The following is a 21,114-nucleotide window of genomic DNA, read 5'->3' as shown; positions in this document are numbered from 1 at the left end:
TGTCCTTAGCTTCTGTTAGCTTCTGTTTGATTTCCTTTTCATTGTTTTGTTGTTAGTTTCACGACTGTTTTCATGTAATTTCACCAATAAAAAAAAATATAGGCCTATACGCAGACTTCTAAGTCAATAAAAAACTACATTGCCTATTCATGCAGACGTTTTGCTTGGCTGAAATGAAAACCTGGGGACAGAAAAGTCTCATATTGATGTAGGCTATTAAGTACAGAATTTGAAAGTAAAAAAAAACACATTTATATTTTTAATTCATTGTACTGTGTCTCCCTTTGTCATTTTTTGTGCCTTTGTCCCAGTTATTTATCTTTTTTTTCTCTCATGTGTATGTTGCTATTCTATTATTTTTTTGTAAATATACTTTTAACTTGTTTGTAGAGGAGCTGACTCTGGGAGAAATGCACAAAAATTCTAATGTACCTGCACTGTCCTGTACCTGTGCACATGGCAATATACGTCAACTCTAATCTAATTATTTGTATTTGTTTATTGAAGCCTTTCCAAACTGTTCAATGTTTTAGCTCATGGTTGTTTATGTTAAAGGACTAAAGAGAGTCAGCTGTGCATTGTGGTAATGAGATGAGTGGTGGAGAGAGGGGGGGGGGGGGGGGGGGTCTACTGTTAAAGATAAACAGCCGAGGAGCCTCTGAGCCACAGGAGGAGGAGGAACATGGCGGCTCCGGCCCTGGACGCTGCTGCTGCCGCTCCGTCCCGCTGACCGACCGACACATCCGGGTCACCGCTCACAGCCTGCACCGACACGGCTCCTCAACTCTCAGGTAAGTTTCCTGTCATTCTACCTGACCCCCTCCCCCGCCCCCCTCATACTCATCACCTCCCAGCTTCACATGACTGTTATTACTATTCGTGTGAGTGTGTGAGAATAAATTACAGTATTAACTTAGTAATAAGGTTTAATTCCCGCGGTATTTATCGTTTTATTTAAGAGTGCCCGGCGCTTGTAGCCGACATCGCGACACTTGACGGTTGCCACAACAACCGAACATTCGGGGCGATATTCTCGCTAGCAACCATAGCAACACGGTGAACTAAAAATGATACTTTTCCGCCGGGTTGTCTGTCAAAAACACGCTGACAGAAGTACACGCTGACGTGCCTGTGTTTGTTTAACGTGTCCAAACACTGTGTGAAAAACTGTACAAATATCCTAAACGGGACTTCGCTGTTTAACTTTTAACAGTTAGCTGTTTTAAAAAAAAGCCTCTTCCTGATCAACACAGGAGATCAACCGCAAAGTGTAAGTGAACCGTGAAGCCCTGCTGCTTTGTTTTTGTTGTCAAAGTTATTATTTAAAGATATTTCCACCCCTCCAGATTAACACCCTGTTTAGTTTTCGAGGTGTTTATGTGAATGGCGTTGACACATTTTTAGTTTTACAGTAAAAACATTGGACTTATTCGTGCTTCATATTTGCTCGGACTTCCTCAACCGAGCTGAAGCTTCAAGCGGAGAAAGGTCTATTTATACTGTTTCCGGTTTCGTTTTTCAAAATAAAACACGTATTGACTTCTTATTGTTTATTCCGTACAGTAAAGGTTTAATCATTTTAGTTGCGGATTCATTGATTGTTTGAGATTACAACATGTTGTAGCCAACACAAATTCTCAAATTCCCTTTTTTTTCTTCCAGAAATGTGAAATATGTTGTAGTTTCTTTACTCCTCAGTGAAAGAAAACTGAATGACTTAGGTTTTACTAATGTGGAAACCAATATGAGAACAGCATTTGCATTTTGCCATTTTCCCCAAACAACTGTCCACAGATTAACTACAGAATAAGCATAATCATTATCCTCGACCCTGATTTTTGAAGTTGTTACAACAACTTGAATGATCTCAGACTTGGTACAATTTTAATAAATATTTAAGCCAACTTCTAGTGCATAAAATCACAATATTCACTACTATAATATCGGACACTAGTGCTTTTTTAATTAATTTTTTTTAATTTGATGTATTTTATTTTGAAGAGGAAATTGACCAATTTCTGTTTCTGTTATGGTTCATTCTTGTCAACTTGACACACTTTTATATTGCGCTTTGGCAGTGTTGAAATAAGACGCATCTCTCCAAATTATATATATACATACATACATACATATATACATACATATATATTTCCTGACGAAGTTATGATTATAAAATATTAAACATCAATGATTAATTTTGATCCTGACTTGTCAAATACCACATTAACTCTCACACATATTCCAAATGAAACCAAGCCTAATGGGAATAAAAACAGGTGAAACACAACACAGCATGCTTGAGAAAAAAAAAAAAAACATTGTTCAGAAATGGGGGCAGGGCAACAATGGATATGACATACATTTTGCCCAACACATAGAAATGTCCTGACAAAGGAGGCCAGAGTCTGTAAGGTGGATAAAGCTGGTCATAATCTGCAAGCCGACTGCTCTTTGGTCAAAGGTCCACGTTGTATAAAATACATTTATTCAGCTAAAATGTGCACAAATTTCTCTATGAGTGGACATGTGAACAGCGATAAGTATGCACTATACATTCCTCCTTTTGTGTGCATGGATCAGCGTTGCATGGGAAAGGCTGCAGGGCTGTAACTTAATGTGCCACACAAGTTTAAAGTGAATAGAAACGCGGAGCAGTTTTAATTCTATTGTCTGACAGTCAGGTGTAGGCCGATGCAGGACAGGTTCAGGAATTTGTCCTTATTTGCTGTTGTGCTGGTTTGTCTGTGTTTGCTGTTAGTGCAGAGAACCTGTAAGTTTGCCTACGTGACAGGTGCCATCTGACTCCTCTGGATATGTTATCTTTTGAGGGCAGGACTCACAGTTTTTTTTTTTTTTTTTTTTGGCTCTTTTGAGCTTATTTGCTTTTTTCCTGCACCCCAAAGTGAACTTTGAAAAGGATTGCGACATGCAGGTTGCCAGGTTCCTGTGTTTATCCCCCTTTTGTGAAGTATGTTCTGTGCTGTTTTTCTTATAGGTGTTAGGGCGTTTTCGTGTTGTTTATTCATCTACACAGTTCAGCTACACAGCACTATCACTATCTAATCAAACAATTATATTTTTACTACCCCGGCTTTAATGCACCGGCGGTGTTATTTAGCTGGTTAAATGTCCATTTCGGTGCCAAAACTACCTCACAGTGCTGCAGCAAGAGTGCAAGGAATGTATTTAAGACCAAGATCTTAACATGAGATTGGCTGCTTGCCCAGTGAGGGATTCTTAGTGGCTTGAATTCACTGAACCACGTGAGGGCTCAAATAATGCCCTGACCAATGACAGCAGCAGCAGCAGCAGAAACAGAGGGAGGAGGAGGAGGAGGAGGAAGGGCAGAGGCTTGACTGTGCACTTCTCCACAGCAGGTTTCCACCAGGTTTGATCCTCAACAAGCAAACCCAAAGGAAAGAAACACAAAGGCTAACTAGCTGATGCATGCATTATCCTCACATCCGTTCTCCTTTACCTTACAACCTGTAAATAACATATTTCTTTACATTTGAGTGCATTTGTGTGAGTGCTCTGCATCTGATTTAGAATAACAACAAGAATCAGAGCGTCTCAAAGGCGATCTGTTTGACATATAGCTAGCAGAGTAATAGTGTAAACTGCAAAAAAACAACAACAACATTGCATCAAAATACAACAAAAAACTGAAATCCATCCACCAAAGAAGTAAATATTTGACGGCTGCATTATGGAGAACGATTGTCTGATCGGGCACGATACGGTATCTAACGCTTGTGTGCTGTTTGGACGCGGTGTTAGCTAACAGATCTTGTCTAATTGGTAGCTCACTGGTTTTTAAATATGGTGTAACTTGATTGAAAGGGACCCGTTCCTCTCTGGATTCTTTTCTTGTTTTTGTCGTTTTAGTCGCTGGTGTAATATTTAAAGGTGGAATACTGCAGCTACAGCTCGATGTGAATACGGGGCGGTGCAGTAAGAGTCAAAACTTGTTTTACATTTGGTTACAGATCCGCACTCGGCTGGTTCATCTTTATGTTTACTGTTATTATTTACCAAGGTGTGTGTGTGTGCATGTGTGTGTGCTTCTCAGCTGTGTTTGTTTCTGTCTGGCTCTTCTCACCGCCACCAACTTATCAGACACACACACATACACACACACACACACACACACACACACACACACACACACACACACACACACACACACACACACACACACACACACGCTGCCACCTGGCTCTCTGTCACGTAGCAGAGACAGTCGTCTTCCAGGTCTGATCCTCCTGGGACCAAGTGCTCTAATTAACCTGCACACACACACACACACACACACACACACACACACACACACACACACACACACACACACACACACACACACACACACACAGGCACACACAGCCATCACCGCAGAGTCACGACTCTTCTCAAAGCCTCATGCAGCGCCTAAACACCATAATTACTGTAATATTCCCCGAGCAAAATGCATCCAGAAGAAGATCAGCAAAAAATATATGACAGCCTCAGGTTTTGTTTCTGAACGGCACAAACACCGGGTCAGCTTCTGTTCAAAACGTCTTAAATTTGATTGACACGTACTTGTTTTTTGATAAAGTACAATTTTTACAACGCTACAGTTTCATTCAGCAGAAGTTTTGAACAAAGCGAGGCACAGCTGAGAAATTTTAATCATTAAATGAGATAGGTGAGAACATTTGTTATAGCAAGATATCACAGTATTTAATGATAATTGTTTATGATCATAAATAATTAAACTAATTTAGGCCCCATGTCAAACCACTGAAAACAGCTGTGCGACCCACTTTTGGGTCCCGACCCACAAGTTGAGAACCACTGGTTAGAAGAGAACCACTGGTCATTTGGTTTTCTAAAGCTAGTAAGAGGAGGTTAGATCTCTCACACATCAGAACTGCTATCTGGCACAGATCTTATTGGCGACGTGACACAGCGGAGATGTAGAGCTACAACTTGAAAGATGTCTCACTCACTTAAGATACAGCAGGAACACTTTGATCAAATGTGGAGGGAATTCTTTCTTGCCTACTCTCAGGAAGAGATTCACACTTTAGAGAAATGATGAAGGCGTGGCAGCTCCTTCAGCTGAGACAAAAACTTTAGAGGTAGAATTGGAAAGTCAGCGTGTGATTCATGTCCAGTCCCTGGAGATGGTTTATGAAGTCATTGATCGAGTTCTTCTGCACGTAGAGCCCTGACAGCAGGGCCTACATGTACCAGAATGCATTGCACATGAGAAGCAGCAACCTTTACTGCTGCATTTCCTCAACTTTTACAATAGCAACATGCTGTAAAATATACATAACATCCCCCTCATTGATATTTTGGTATTCCATTAAACAGTTTAAAGTGGAGTTTCTTTGTCGGTTTAGCTGGAGAGTAAATCCAATAAGCTGAAAGGTAATGTAGTTTTTCAGCAGCACCTGTATTTACTGTAGACGCTGAGGCAGAGGAAGAAATGTAGTTTTTGAGACACAGAGAACATCACATTACTCACTGTTAATGTCTTTGAAATATTGATTTGATTTGAGGTTGAAAATGTACAAAATAAAATGCACATCAAGGTTGAAGAATATACTTTTATTGAAAGTGGAAGAACAAACAGACGAGCTGGTTCCTGTGGTTCTGTTGGTTGAACCTGTTAACACTGGTGTGTACACATCAGTATATAAATAATAAATAAGACTTTGTAAATACAGTGTCAGTGTACATGTGTGCACACCACCTGCCTGCTGTCTCACATGTTTCTGAGGACACTTAGTGTGACAACTGTAATACTTCTCAGAACAAAAAGCTCTCATAGTTAGATAGACACTGAAATGTTCAAATGTGACGTTTAGATGATCTAACCAGGGTCATTCAAGCGGGTGGCCAGGGTTCGAATCTGACCTGCGTGTCATTCCTCAGTTTCTGTCTCTATATCCACTCTCCTATCTCTAAAATAAATGCAGAAAAAGCCCAAAAATAAACCTTAAAAATACAATTATCCATTGGGTTCATTTACAAAGTTCACCAAAGATAAACCCTCCTGATATTAAACATCTGTTGGACATCAAACTGAAACACTTTAATGAGGAAAACTTCAACATGTACAGCTCGCTTTGAAGTCGACCCGTCTTATACGTTTAGGAACCGTAACAAAAAGCTTTTCAGGGTCGGAACAGCAGACCTGGGAGCCAAGTCCAGCGGGTTGCATAACAAGTGCTAATTTGGTTAGCTGGAGTTGACAGCGGCTGTAAGTCTCCAGCACTGTGACAGCAGAGCTGCGTTAGAGAGAGTCCACAGGCCTCCTGCCCGATAATACAAGCTAATAGCATAACAAGCTTTTGCAGAGCAAACGTAGGCCGTGGCCAGAGCTAATTGTGGTGCTCATCACCACTTTTTGGATTCTGCTGCTATAAGATGACAGCAGGGAGACGCAGCAGAGAGGGATTCTTCTGGTTATTGAATCCTTACTTTTGTAGTAATGTTTAATTTTAATAGTCCAACACTTAGCCTGATTCCTCTTTCACACCATAGACAGAATGACCCTGAATCTGTAGACACATTGTGGTTGTTTATTCTGATGTTGTTACATCAGGACTTACTCCACGACGCAGTCAATGAAGCTTTGAGGACGAGGTTGACACGAGCTGGTGTGTTGTGTTTGGATCCAGGATCACGCATCTGTGTCTGGAGGGAGCGTGCTGCGAGACGTTTGAGGCTAGAGGACAGCTAAAAAAATAATACAGAGTGTCCTTTTTAAGACGACAGACTCACCTTTGAATGACTCTTATTGTCATTATCGAGAAGTCAGAATCAAATCTAAAGATAAATACATACAAACTACAAGTGTACAGTCAGCACAAATCTCAAATTAGGGAGCTGCTGGATCACACACCCTCGTAATCTCTTTCAAAATCAAATTTCTCCACAGTCAAAAAAAACTCGATTCTATTGACATTTTCTTTTTTACCTTCATTGGATAGGACAGCTGAAATGTTGGAAAGAGAGAGAGTGGGGGATGACATGCAGCAAAGGTCAGAGGACGGATTCCAACCCAAAGTCGCTGCTACCAGGACTATTGCCTCCGTACATGGGGCGCGCGACATAACCGCTAGGCTATCAGCGCTCCCAATCTAGTGACATATTTCAGACGAAACGGTACCTCCCCCCTTCATTTATTAAAAGTTTATTTTTCTCCCATTTCCTAGAAATACACATTTTCTTCAAGTAACTTCCTCCAACAACGAAAGATCTGAAATCAAGATCCACTTACTGGCTTTTCCAAAAGTTTTCCTGAGAATATCTGAGACCTGACAAAGTGAAAGAATCCTTAAAGAAGACGTCTCTTTCTAACGTGTCAGTGCACTAATAGAACGACACACAACATTTGCGCTTGCATGTGTGCTCAATTCACCAAGCAGTTGTCCGTCCATCCCCTCATACACACACACACACACACACACACACACACACACACACACACACACACACACACACACACACACACACACACACACACACACACTCAAACAGACTGTCACACACTGACACATGTACCCATATGCAGCTATCTCTCAGTGGTGGCAGGTGCATTATGAAGTGTTGTGTCGTTTAAGTCCACTGTGACCAAATGACTGAGAGGGCGGCTGTCTCACCCAAGATCACACACTCACACACACACACACACACACACACACACACACACACACACAGCAGGGGGAAGAGCCAGCAGATGTTTGAGATTTGGCCGCTGACCAAAAAGCGCACTTCTTTTACTACTTTTTCATTTGGCGACCTCGATTACAGTATCCCCTCTTACTCTACATACACACACACACACACACACACACACACACACACAACACACACACGCACACACATTACTGACTGTTGCAATCAAGATTTCAAGCTTCTCAGCTGTCATGACTTTCCAGGGTCAGTGTTTGATCTTTCTGCAGACTTAAAACAAAAAACCACCAAACACAGTGTCAGCTGAATCATCACAGCTAACATGTTAGATCCTATCATCTCAATCAAGAACTGAAGGCGGGTTTTTTTTGAAGATTGTCAAAATGTTCCATATGTATTGAGATACCACGTGTAAAAAAAAAAAAAACTCTTGCTCTGCATCACCAGTTTATTAGGAAAAAATCACAAGGCTCCGGTCTCTCAAGTGCACACTTGTCAAAGTTCCAGAGGGACGGTCTGAAACGTTGTGATTTTTAGTGTGCAGGATCTTTTCTTTTCATTGTGATAGCTTGATGTCCTATGTACCTACTTCATGAGATAGTTGGATGTGCAAACACGTCCTTTAAAACTGATACCACGTGTGGAACGATACAATCTCTGTTCAATGATCCATAGTCTCTAAAAAAGTTCCAACGTTCTAAAAAAACTATTTCATCTGTTCATCCAAAATTGCGAGCGATCTCCCCCACACTGTCTAGATTGCACCAATATGTTGGCAAAGTTTCAGTTCCCAAAAGTTGCCAATGCATCTGTGCAGATTAGACAGTGTGCAGGAGTTTGCTTATTAGAACAAGAAATTGACCAATCATGGCGGGGGCCTTCAACTAGTGTTGTAGTCTCCAGAACACTTTATGAAGGTCTCGGTGTGGTCTTGGAATCGAAAGCATTTTTACTCTCTGTCTCTGACTGGGTGGACTACGGATTTCAGATCAAAACCGGTCAAGACCACCACTGAGAGTTTTTTTTTTTTCCACATCATTACTGTGATTTTTTTCTTAAACAACAATTCATTTCAATTCATTCATAATTTGATTTTTATCCCTCGGTTAAAGCCACAACCTTCCCGGTGTTACGGTCTAACTGAGTGAAACACCCCTTGCACACAAGATGAGGATTTTTCAGTCATATTTATGGTCTTGGTCTTGACTTTGTCTTGACCCCTTATTGTCTCGGTCTTGTCTCAGGTCTCGGAGCACTCTAGTCTCTGGAGTGTCTCAGTCTCGGTTACTGTGGTCTTGACTACAACATCTTCAACTTCTATATTTGAGTGGCTGTAGGATCAAAACAGAGGAGTGTGTAGGAGGTTTTTTTGTAGTTGCTTTGTGTCTGTGTTTTAGTGTGCCGTATTTCTCCATCTCTTTTTCTCAAGTCTGGAAATGTGCTAATCTCAACAAACCTTATCGCTCGTATCATTTGCGATTTCGTTCTCTATGTTTCTACCTCTTTATACGTCTAAAAATGTATAAAAAAAACTACAATGTTTGCAGCCAGGACAATTAGGTTACCTGTTTCCTCGTCTAAATGTATGCTGCAGATCTTCCAGCATGTCACTGGATCTGATTAAAACATTGTACCTGTGTGTTACTCAGCAGGAACTACCTAAGAATCCATTTGTAGAGTAATGGGCGGAGTGGGAGGGACTACGCTTTCATTTTTAAAATGTCACAGGAGGCATTTAGGTGACTCAGAGAAAAACGTAAAAGCAACACCAGGCTACGCTAATTACAAACCAAATATAGCACTCAGAGTTACAATGTGTAAAACAAACATCCTTATGACATTACTTAATGGAGAAGAAGAAGAAGAAGAGGTGGGAGAGGGGCTATGAGTCACAGAGGAGAACATGTGATGCGTCATGTTTCCTGAGATAAAGTATGACGATGAAGAGTGACTGACAGTGAGCAGGTATAGAGTCTATAGAGTTAAAAAAAAAAGTGAACATACTGTTAAAACATTTTCTAAAAGAAAGAGTGATTGAAGCAGGATTCATCCTCTGCTCAGCTGTTCAGGTACAGTGGGATGAATTGTTTTGTTTAAATGTGACTCTTTTTGTAAACCTGACTCGTAGGCCAGTGGGAACCCTGTGAACCTGGACCAGCACCACACTGGCCTGGGGTCGGCCTCACAGCGTGAAAAGGCCTGAAAACTCTCTGATTGGTCCTCGCAGGCGGGGTCAGTGTCTGGGAAAAGCAGCAGGTTTTCTTGTTTTTGTGGGCAAGAGTGAGACGTCCAGCATAACACGGGGTGTGACTTTTTGCAGTGAAATTCTACTCACTTATTTTACACTGTAAAGAACAGTGAACATACCCGTCCTTATGTTTGACCCTGATGATGATGTGATGTTTCTCTGACATTGAACATCATCCATCCATCTGTAAATATTGTAAGACTTAATGAAGAGTGAACAAGTAAGGAGAAAGTTTGGAAGAAGAGAAAATGTCTGTCTTCATGTACTCGAGTTAAAGTGAGGCCGACGGCAGGATAGGAAACCTTCCTGATGGAGTCTAGACTCTGGTGGTGGTGCAGGATGAGATGAGGAGTAGACTTCTGAGGAGCTGGACCTGGACTCTGTTGAGATGGTATGGAGGTGACTGGGGTGAAGGAGCGATCAAACTGACAGTGAAAGAAAGGAGAACTGATATTTAAAATATGACCACAGCTGAGTGATTGGTCGACAGAGGTTGTTGGCAGAATCTGGTTGGTTACTGAAAGAGTAAACGCCCCTAATCAGCTGATCACCTAAACAGAAAGACAGAGGGAGTGACATGAATGAATGATGACTAATCATTGAATGTATGAATGAAAAGGAAGTTACACTGAGCTTCATCAGTTTGTCTAATAGTTTGAGGAGATCTTCCTGAAAAATAACCAAAAATAACCTCGACTCAGATTTGATGAGTAAACATATATAGAGCAATAAATCTACTTTGCAGGCTCACGTCTTTACATTTGACATATCTGACTAAAATCATCCATTGCAGTGCATTGTGGGAAATGTAGTGATCCAGCATTTTAAGAGCTTGTCACACATTTGGATCGAAAATTGGCTCAGCTGGGGATGCACTGATCAAACAGCTGTATCTGGTATTGGACAATAGTACCAAAGGTCAAAGGTCATGGTATCTTTATTGTCCCCACAGGGAAATTTGTTTGCAGCCGGAAACATACAAAACTAATAAATAATCCAACTAACATTTAGTGCATAAAACATGAAAGCCCACCAGAGATGCTCCAGCATAAAAGTGATAAAAGTGAAAGTGCAATGAGCAAGAAATAAGTCTTCACCACAGGCAGTCTGTACCGTCTGCCTGAGGGGTGAAGACTAAACTCTGCAGGTCGTACTCGTACTCACCGGTACAACTTCACCTGATGCCGCTCCAGAGCGTGATGGTAGCCTCTCATTGGCTGAGCAGGAAGGTGGAGTATAGGAGCGATGTCTGCAGTTTGAAGATATTTTAACATAAACGAGAATGATGAAAGCAAGTGTTGTATGTTGTGTGTTACTGAAATCCACTGAACATGATGCAGGTTATGTAAAAGTAGCAGTGTCACGTTTCTTTAGAAAAAAATTATGTTGATGTTAAATTGTCGGCCATGGATGCAGTGGCATCATGGTGTCTATTTCATGTGTACAAAGACACACTTTCAAAGTTATTATGGTATTATATTGGTACCCAGCATCAGTGAGTACTCAAATGTAAGTTCTTGTACTTAAAAAAGCAGTATCAGTGCTTCCCTAATGACAAGTTTCAAATGTTGTATAAGTGCAGAAACAGCTCACTGTGTAACTGAAACAACATATTAACCATTGTTGTTGTTTCCGTGTCTTACAGAGAAGACTGAATGATGTCACAGGGCAACACTTTGTGGATGTTTTCCCAGGATGCTTTGCACATGAGGTGAGTAAGCTCATTTTATGTTTTATGCACACACACCTGAGATAGAGCTAATTAAAATCCACACTTCAGTTTTGATATTTAGTCTTAGTTTAGGATTTTTTTTTTTTTTTTTTACCAGAATCCCACTGTGACATCACAAGGAGGACACATTTGAAACGGAGCATTTTTCTCTGTGTTGTAAGACTTATGCAGACCACAAACAAAGGACTGGATGGATTTATTTCACATTTTGTGGGTCAGTAGACTCTCAGGTTACCCAAATATATGTTCAAAAACACTGTAAAGTTCCTGAACAACTTTGTGGTTTGGCCATTTTTCCAAAGTATTCTTTCCTCGCTGTGTTTTACTGGTTTGGCTTAAACTGTTGGACAAACTGCTCGACACTGCCCCGCGCTTTCTGGTGGTATTGCAGCACTAGGAAAGCTTCCAGAAAATGTGCAGAAATACAGACGGAAGGGTCAGTCCTTAAAGGCTTTATATGCGATTTTTTGATCCAGGAGATGTCGCCCTTGAGCACCAGCATGAAACCAAAACAACTCACGCTGCATTGTTGTGTTAGCATGCTAATGCTAGTGATCTTTATTATGCTCGTATCTTCACACTGCATGTAAATTTACCTGAAATGAGCGTGATCTAGAAACACAGTTAAGCAGTGAGTACAGTATGTTATTCTTCTTTCCTCTAGTCCCTCAATTAAAAAACTTTTATACACGAGGGGAGGAGTCAGCCGCTGTCCGGGCGATGTAAACAAGGTGAAGATAGGACTCTGAAAACATCACAGACAGTGGGACTCGAGTGTTACACCCATTGTAGACAGTCATGACTCACAGAGTTACTTTCAGAGGAGATACTTGATTTCTACATTTAAGTGTCAAAAATCACATATAAAGCCTTTAACCATTTGCGCATCTGACATAGAGACTAATTGAACCTTTATGCCACACTGGTAAAAATGATGGCATCAAAACCAATTAAAGGAGTGAAACATAAATAATCAAGACAGGTAAAATAGACATGAAGACTCAAACAGGTACATTGGTATTCAAGGGGTTCTAAACTTAATTTCAAACTTCAGTACTAGAAGTGGAGGAAGAAGAGGAGAGGTTTCTTGGACTTTATGACCCTCGTGACGACGGTCGGATCAAAGTGTTGAAACTGGTTCTCTGTCACAGCAACGTGGCTCCGAGAGCAAACAGAGCACGACAACATGAAAGTGAAAGGAAAGGAACATGCGCTTGTTGCAGGTGCGGCGTGTTACAAAGAGAGGGTGTGTGTGCGTGTTTAAATGACACAGCTAGCCTGACAAATTGTGTGTTGCTGCTGTTAGTGCAAATGTATGTGCTAGCTTTGTGCTAGCTTTGTGTGTGTGTGTGTGTGTGTGTGTGTGACCTGCTTCCACCAGCACTTACAGCTTTTGTCATTTTAAAAATTACCATTCTCTTTCTCTCACTCTGACTCTCTCTCTTTCTCTCTCTCACTTTCTCTTGTGTTTTCTGCTGTCTCATTAAGTGTGTGTGTGTGTGTGTGTGTGGGAGGGGAGGAGGGGAGGGGGGGGCGGGCTTATTATGAAGACAGGGAAGAGGCTTATTATGTGAGTCCTGCATGCACAGTAACAGCCTGTAACACTCTCTCTGTCAGTCTCTCTCAGTGGCTTTCCTGCCGCTTAAACTTTTTCATTTGCTTTCATTATAAAAGTGTTTTTCTTATTTTTAAGCATCCTAAAACATCTCTCTTTAAAGGTCGTAAGGAGGTTTGTTGTCATGTCAGAGCATGAATGAAGAGGAACACATTTAGGCACTCAGACCCTTATTTCTTCCCTTCTTCCTCTAAGTTTTAATGCATTGATTGTAACATGTTTCCCATTATCTGGACCAACGCTTTCAAAATAAAAGCTCTGCAGATATTCTGAATGGTCTTCAGGAGTTTGACATTTCATGGACTTCATATCAAAATGTCAGGAGTGTAAACTAATACAAATTCAAAAGCAAATCACAGTGTGGATACTAACCAATCAGACGTGATAGATAGATATAACACAACCCCCTCACCCCTCCCGCTCCCCAGTATGTGTATGTGTAACCCATACAAAAATTAAGCCAAAAAAACAAACTTGATGTTTAACCTGAAGGTGGGAAGAAACACCAACGCAACGGGAAATGACTGAACTATTACGTCTCATATTTCAGTATAAAAACCACATATGCAAACGACCGCCCGTTCGAACCGTTGAAGGTCATCATGATGAATTCCAATGAACTCATCGATGACTTCTTGACACTTTTCTGTTGAAATCCAACATTTTAATCCGCTGCTGCAACCTTTTCTTCTTTATCGAGTTCAAACCTCCCCCCCCAAAAAAAGTTAAATATGAGATTTGATTAGTACATAAATTAAAATTAAAGGTATAGTATGTAGAATTTTATGACAGTGTTTACATTCAAATATCTAAATTAATAAAAAATTGACTAAACCTATGTTGTATATTTTTTGTTGTTGAGTACTTACATCACCTCAAATATTTCCAACAATTATCAAAACCAGAAAAATCCTTCATTTTATAGTTGTAACGGGACGTGTCTTGACACAAAATGTTTATCGTTGCCATGGAAACACCCGATGTTACGTCAAAGGTCGCTGCATAAGGACGCGTGAGCTGCTACTGAAAGCTGCCGTCCTGTCGCTGTTTGTGCTGCTGTGATAGAAAACTTCATGTAGCCTAGATTATACTCGGATACATTAGCTCGTCTGTAAACATATTCTCTTCCTCAGGTCGGTTTCGCCCGTTCGTCTTTACTACGGTCAACATGAAGTTCGTTTTCATCTGCTGGGCGGAGAGGCAGTAACAGAGAGAATCACTCCCACTCCCGCCAGCCTTAATGTCATATTTTCATTGAGAGCCCCCTGGTGGTGGAATTTACATACTGTGCCTTTAAACCTGTGAAAAAATTAAAATCAGACCCAACCAATGTGTAAGCAGCTGCACAACAGCGTTGATCTGGCACAGCGGCGTCTGTATTGACCTTGAGAATGTGCATATAAAACATGACTCTACAAACTTAAAGGTGAAAATGTGCTCTAATGTGATGTTGAAGTTACTTCTACCTGCACCCTGGAGGTTCCTTCCAGTATAAAATGGCTACCAAACACTGTAACATGATACCAAGTATGACTGCGTTTGTTTCAGACAAAACCAGTTACAAGCTAAATGCTAACAAACAACAGAAACAAAAATCCCAAATATAATTTCCGCTCTAATACGTGGACTAGCTGCAGCACATTTTTTTCCCCCCAGTATTTTATTTTGAAAATCCTGCTCATCAGAATATTAATCAAGCAGAGTATTATGTTATTGTTTGAGATGTTTCAGGAGGGGAACTTTAAGAGCAGTAGCCTCTTTTGAGGTGAAAGCTGATTTATCTGAGAGAAATGAAACTAAACGAGTGACGAGTGATGACTCAAGTAGCCGCCGCTGTGGTGATCCACGGCTTCCTTCTTGCAGCTGTGTAGGCAACGTGTGAGTTTAAATACGACATATCTACGACAACAGTACGTGGACGCCCCTGTCTGTGGTGTGAGGTTGTTTTTTTTCTGGCTAGACCCCCCCTCCCACTGTTTCCAGTAAAGGGAAACTTCCATGCTACATCATTCTTTATGTGACTGTCTTTTACAACTCATACATGACAGAGCACATGTTCCAAAAGAAAGGTCCAGAGAGAGATGATTCTGGTTTTCTGTTTGGGATGCAGCACCTGGCTTTGGGATGATGTTGGAGCTGGAGAAAGTCCCTGCAGCTGGGTTCAAATTTGTTGTGATTCATGTTATCTTCTTGGGAAACACCAGGTGCAGAGAGAAGGGAAAGTCAGCAAACTGTTTTGATTGGTTCGTTCAGAATGCCATTTGAAGGTAAAATACTCATGCATACGCATGCAGCATGTTCATGTAACCCACGGTTGGGAAAATGGTGAGGGGCAAAGTCGTTCCACCCCTGATCCGCCATCTGAGGAAGAGACAGAAGCTTAGTGGTGGGGAGAAGCTAGCGATGTCTGACGTCTGAGCCGGCGAGGCGGAACAGCAATGTGTGTGTGTGTGTGTGTGTGCATGCTCGAGTGTGTGTGTGTGTACTTCTGTCTGCGCTCTGCAACCCCATAAAGCCGTGCGGATTCACACACTGGGAAGCCATTATCACGCCATGACCGATACAATGTTTAAGGGGGCGTAATGTCGGCTAAACTTTGTTAAATGCACTGTTGTGGAACCACAATCTGTAAGCAGCTAATAACTCAACTATTTGTTTTTAACTTGGTAAAAGCTTTAACATCTTCCTGAGTCACATCAGCTGGATTTTTGCAAAAGTGGAATTTTTGAATCCCAATCTTTAGTCAGTTAGCTTATCTGTGAACATGATCCTCTCCTGAGTCACTGTCTTTTTTACAACTTAGGCCCCCGTCCATTGTTTTCAATGAGGAGAGAGTGTTTGCAGCAGAAAGTGGCCATCTGGAAAAAAAAAAGGCTTTTTTTGTGCGGTAGCTCCGAGCGCTCAAGTTGAAAATATTTTCAGAAAGGCGCTGGTGACGTCACCAGTGCTCTTTTCCAAATGAATAATATTCCCTGTAGATCGTGTCTTGTACTCACATCCGATCCGACAACAAACAATCTCAAATAAAAAACAAGCAGCGAAAAGTAACGGGGCAGTGTTGGCCATAAAGCGGCCGTCGTCAACAGACTGTTGTCATGGAGACAGGACGGACGTACAGCGCTTTTCTTCTTAGCGCACAAACGTTTGACCCCGGAGCTTTTCTGCCCAGAAAAAAACGCTAGGTGGACACAAGACAACAACTCCCATGATTCCTTGCTTTAGTATAATTAAAACCTGTATTTTGTTATTATCTTGAACAAAAGCCTCCGAGCAGTAGATTAAAAAAACATTGAAACTGCTGCTTGACTTGTATATTTACAAAATGTTCAGCTCACTTGTATGTCTATATATAGTTTTAATACAGACTACAAAAATACTGTTTTGAATTAACATAGGATATAAATTTCATGAACTAGCCTTGCCACAGTGTATGAATAATCCACTCTATGAAACGAGCTGAAAATGCAGAACAACAGGTCATGTAAATCATTCAGTAACAGACAATCTGTGGGAGGGAGAGCCAGAGAGGTTTTTTTTTTTTCCCCAGCACATTGGCTAATAGGAGGGAGGAGTGTGAGTGTGTGTTGTGGGAGGAGAAAGGGAGGAGTGTGTAATTGTGTGTGTGTGTGTGTGTGTGTGTGTGTGTGTGTGTGTGTGTGTGTGCCTATAAGTGATGGGGGAGGGGACAGAGAGAGAGAGTTGAGTGAGCGAGTGAGAGAGAGAGAGGATTTGTGGCATGTAGTTAGTCAGCTGTCATTAGACGCAGATGACACACACAGGGAGGTAATCTCGCAGAGAGAAAAGAGAGGAAATACAAAACCGGTGTGTGTGTGTGTGTGTGTGTTTGTTTGTTGTGCTGTGTTGACTGTGTGCATGGTGGTGTGAAAAAAAAAAAAACAGTGTGTCAACCTCCGCCGGCATGGGATGGTCAGCCGGCTTTGGACTGGTTATGGACTGGTTTTTACCAAAGCAGAGGTGAGTGACCATCAGGCACTTGAATTCTTTTTCTGACAGAGTTTGAATGATTTAAACACCTCGCTGAAAAAGCTGACAACTTGAAATACAGCTCTCTCTTTGACTGCTTTAGTAAACTTCTGTCATTGTGTTGAAGTAGCTGTCAGTCCATATGGGAGTGGTATATGAAGGCATGTGTGTTAGATAATTCAGCTACTGTTTTGTTTACTTTTGGCTTGAGCTTACACTTTTCATCAAACACTGTTGGGACATTTGTTCCTTTTTTTTTAATGTCAGCCTCATTATGAAGACAGATAAGATAAGAAAACAGGCCTAACATCTCTGTAATCTGTAGAACCATATGGTAAAGTTTTAGACATGTTAATGACTTGATAATTACGTTGACTGATTCATTATAGTGATGGGTTTTGATGCTTTCAGATGCATGACCGTCTTAGTCAGAGCTGGACTTTGAGCTGTCATGTATTATTGTGGTTTTGAGTTTTTGTGTGTTAGTGTGTGTGTGTGTGTGTGTGTCAGGGGGGAGTGGTTATGAATGACTGGTCTTGCACACTCCCACACACACACACACACACACACACACAAATACACACTGACACACACAAATACACACTGACACACACACGAACAGGCAGAGTGCGCAGTCAGCAGGCCTGTAGCTGCTCTGTCACCTGAGGTCTAACCAGTCAACTGTTTACCCAGTGTGCTTTGCTTCGATAACAACTGTTGTTCAAGCTCATTCAGGAGGAAGCTGGCTCACAATATATATATATATTATTTAAATACAGTTAGACGACACGTTTCTCAAGTGAACCGCAGAGTCAGTTGCAGAGTTTCTGGATGATGAGTTGACACTTCTGAAAAAACATGAGAATGTGTTACGTACCAAATATTGAAATGACATTTCCTCGAGATAGTTCTGGCTTCTTTTAAAGGAAATTGCACAGTCTAAACATGCAGATGACCCAGCGACTTTTCATGGAACTTTTCCTCTCTAAACTTTCAGTTATGTGACGACGTGCATTTGCACCCCGAAGTCTTTCAGCTGTGACTGTATGTAAATGTTCAACGCTCACTCGAGCTGCGATGAAAGAAGATTAGTCAATCAGTAGGTTGAAGTTTGACCTCCAGGCCAGTGGAGCAATGGTAAGCAGAATATCTCAGTGTGTTTTTTACTTTCGTTTTGTGTTTGCCTATAAATTCTTCACTTGATTTATCGCCCCTCTGCGGAGTCATCATATCAGATCAACGTCGCTATTACATCCAGTTTATAGTGGAATTACAGACTTCTGTGTTATTTATTGGCACAGTGGAAATCCGGTTGCAACACTGCTTCAAAAAACGCGGTTTATTACAACATCACCACCATGACTCCCGGTGTTGAAAAGGAATAGAAATCTAAAGTCACATTTTCACCCAAAGCACCTGGAACTTTAAATTCAATTCAATTTTACTTGATTTGTAACACATTTCATACAACTGTAAACTCAATGTGCTGAACAGAAGACACAAATAAACAAACACACACACACACACACACACACACACACACACACACACACACACACACACACACACACACACACACACACACACACACACACACACACACACACACAAATAGATTCAAAAGCACACATGAAAGCCGAAACACATTTCTAAAAAGGACCCATACAACACATGCACACATACTGTACACCTGTTCCTACTAATGCACACACACACACACACATACAAAGATAAACTAGCAGCCAAAAGGCACAATAGCAATGCGATGTTTTAAGGCAGCCCTTAAAGGAAATTAAAGTTTCTACAGACCTCAGGTCAGCAGGCAGTTTCACCATAGTGACGAAATGTACCTTCACTAGATTTAGTTTTGACTGTAGGTAAATTCAGCAATTTCATCTGAGGGATCTGAGTGAGCTGTAGTCGGTGAGCAGGTCAGAAAGCTATTGCGAGCCATTTAATTTAGTCCTGAGAACTTCGTTTTTCAAGCCACTGAAAGGCCCTTCAGCTGTTTTGTCACCTCGGTCGGTTGTAAGGAACCTTTTTTTTTGTTGTTGTAATTTTGCGCCACAGTTAATAAGTTGCCTTTTCCAGGTCCTGCTGGTATCTGTTCTCAGCATAAACACTCAGCAGAGCCATGACTGTGTTGTTGGTCTATATTTTTTATCCGTCAGAGCACAAAAAAAAGAGAAGCTTCAAATCAAACTCGAACCAAAGAACTACAAATCTCTCTGGAGAATTTGTGTCCAGATTTGGGCCAATGATGGACGAGTGTAGCTCAACACTTCAGCTGCTATACACAGGTGACGACGAGAGAGCAAGTGTTACTGACAATAAACACCCAAACCCCTCTTTGACCCTCCTCTGTGTACAAGCTGGACAGAAAACTACGCACATTGAAGGGTCCAAAGTTTAACAGGTGGACTAAAGTAAGGAAACTAAACTGTTAACAGTGAAGTAGAAATAAAGAATGGGTCAAACTTAAACACAAGGACAGTGACATTTCTAGACATTTAAGAGCTGTCCGTCGTCTTTCCTGCACAATACGAGGTCAGTACTTTTTTGTACTGTTGCTGTATCGGCGCACTCTGCTGTTCCCTTGACTCAGCCCATCACATGAACAGAGGTCTTGGTGATTTAAGTTGTTTGTTATTCTGCTGGTTTGACTTCCTTTCACTGTGTTTAATGTAGCTCCAAGGCAACATGGTTTGTGTGTGTGTGTGTGTGTGAGAGAGAGAGAGAGCAGGAATGAGTGCTAGTCTATATGCAAATTATTTAAGAGTGCATTTGTTTTGTTTTGTTGTCTTTTGTGTGTGTGTGTGTGTGTGTGTGTGTGTGTGTGTGTGTGTGTGTGTGTGTGTGTGTGTGTGTGTGTGTGTGTGAGAGAGCGTGTTCTCATTTCAGTCAGCTTCTGAGCCGGCATGTTCGATGTTATTGATTCCTGTCTATAATCGATCGGGCTCTCACATTACATGAAGCTGCACATGCAGGGTAATGAGCTGCTGCTGGCTGCACAGCCTGCTCATAACAAACCCACTTTTAAACTGTTTCTTTAAAGTCATATAACATGAAAATATTATACATTTTTTGATTCTGTCCCAAAGCTGAAGCTCCCGTGCTCAACATGCCTTGGATTCAGCTTTTCTTAAACAGCTGTTTTTTTTTTTGTGGATTTTGAATTGATGTGATACCACATCAATCAAACTTTGGCTCATAATGTCATTTAAAAACTAATTAGTCCGTATTTGAGGAGACAAGGAAGGTTGAAGTGGGGGGTGGCGTGCTTGAAGTGGGTCAATGTGCACAGCTTGAATTTTACAGCTCCTCATTTCACAGCACACAGGCGGCCGTTTGCTTTCAATTCCAGCATGTTGGTGTCAGGAGCCTTTGGAAACTTTGACAACAATTCAGGAAAAAAAAAAAAAAAGGACCAGGGTTGCCAGGTGTCTTAAATGGCATCTGTTTTGGTGCCGTAATGACTAGTGTTTAGATCTAGGACATACAATTGGTAGACCAAATAAATAGCCTATTGTCAAAATTCTGTTAATAAAGCTTAAATATTGGGTATCACATAAACCATATACCTTCAGATAAATAGAACAAATAGACCAATTTAAGGTATATGTTACGATAATGTCACAATAGTTGTGTGCGCATCGTGGTGGCAGAAACACAGCGGAAGCAAGTGGAGAGGAACAAACATTACAACTTTAATGAGATAATTAACAAAGATAAAGGGGCAAATATTCTCCTCCTCTTCAACCAGTTCAATTAAGTCTCAAAGCTCCTCAAACCATGTGTGTGAAGTTTCTTGTTCTAAATCCACTCTGATCCTGTATTTGATCA

General features: G+C 41.1%; 1 protein-coding gene across 7 annotated transcripts in view; it reads left to right on the top strand.

Moving 5' to 3' along the window:
• The first annotated feature begins 654 nt into the window (after positions 1-654).
• The window catches only part of LOC132978367 (nuclear receptor coactivator 2-like), a 68,597-nt gene continuing 48,137 nt past the window's right edge, over positions 655-21,114 (top strand). For 3 of the 7 annotated variants that reach the window (XR_009673903.1, XM_061043511.1, XM_061043508.1), the window contains exon 1: positions 16,957-17,262. The gene's annotated coding sequence lies outside the window, so the exon portion shown is untranslated. Of the gene's footprint in view, positions 792-1,059; positions 1,271-11,585; positions 11,652-16,954; positions 17,263-21,114 lie in introns of those variants that run through there. The other 4 variants (XM_061043509.1, XM_061043510.1, XM_061043513.1 and 1 more) reach the window with 4 other exon arrangements.

Source organism: Labrus mixtus, chromosome 8 (genome assembly GCF_963584025.1).
Source record: "Labrus mixtus chromosome 8, fLabMix1.1, whole genome shotgun sequence".
NCBI lineage: Eukaryota > Metazoa > Chordata > Actinopteri > Labriformes > Labridae > Labrus > Labrus mixtus.
The sequence above is the reverse complement of the archived record's forward strand: the minus strand, read 5'-3'. Positions and strand labels throughout refer to the sequence as shown.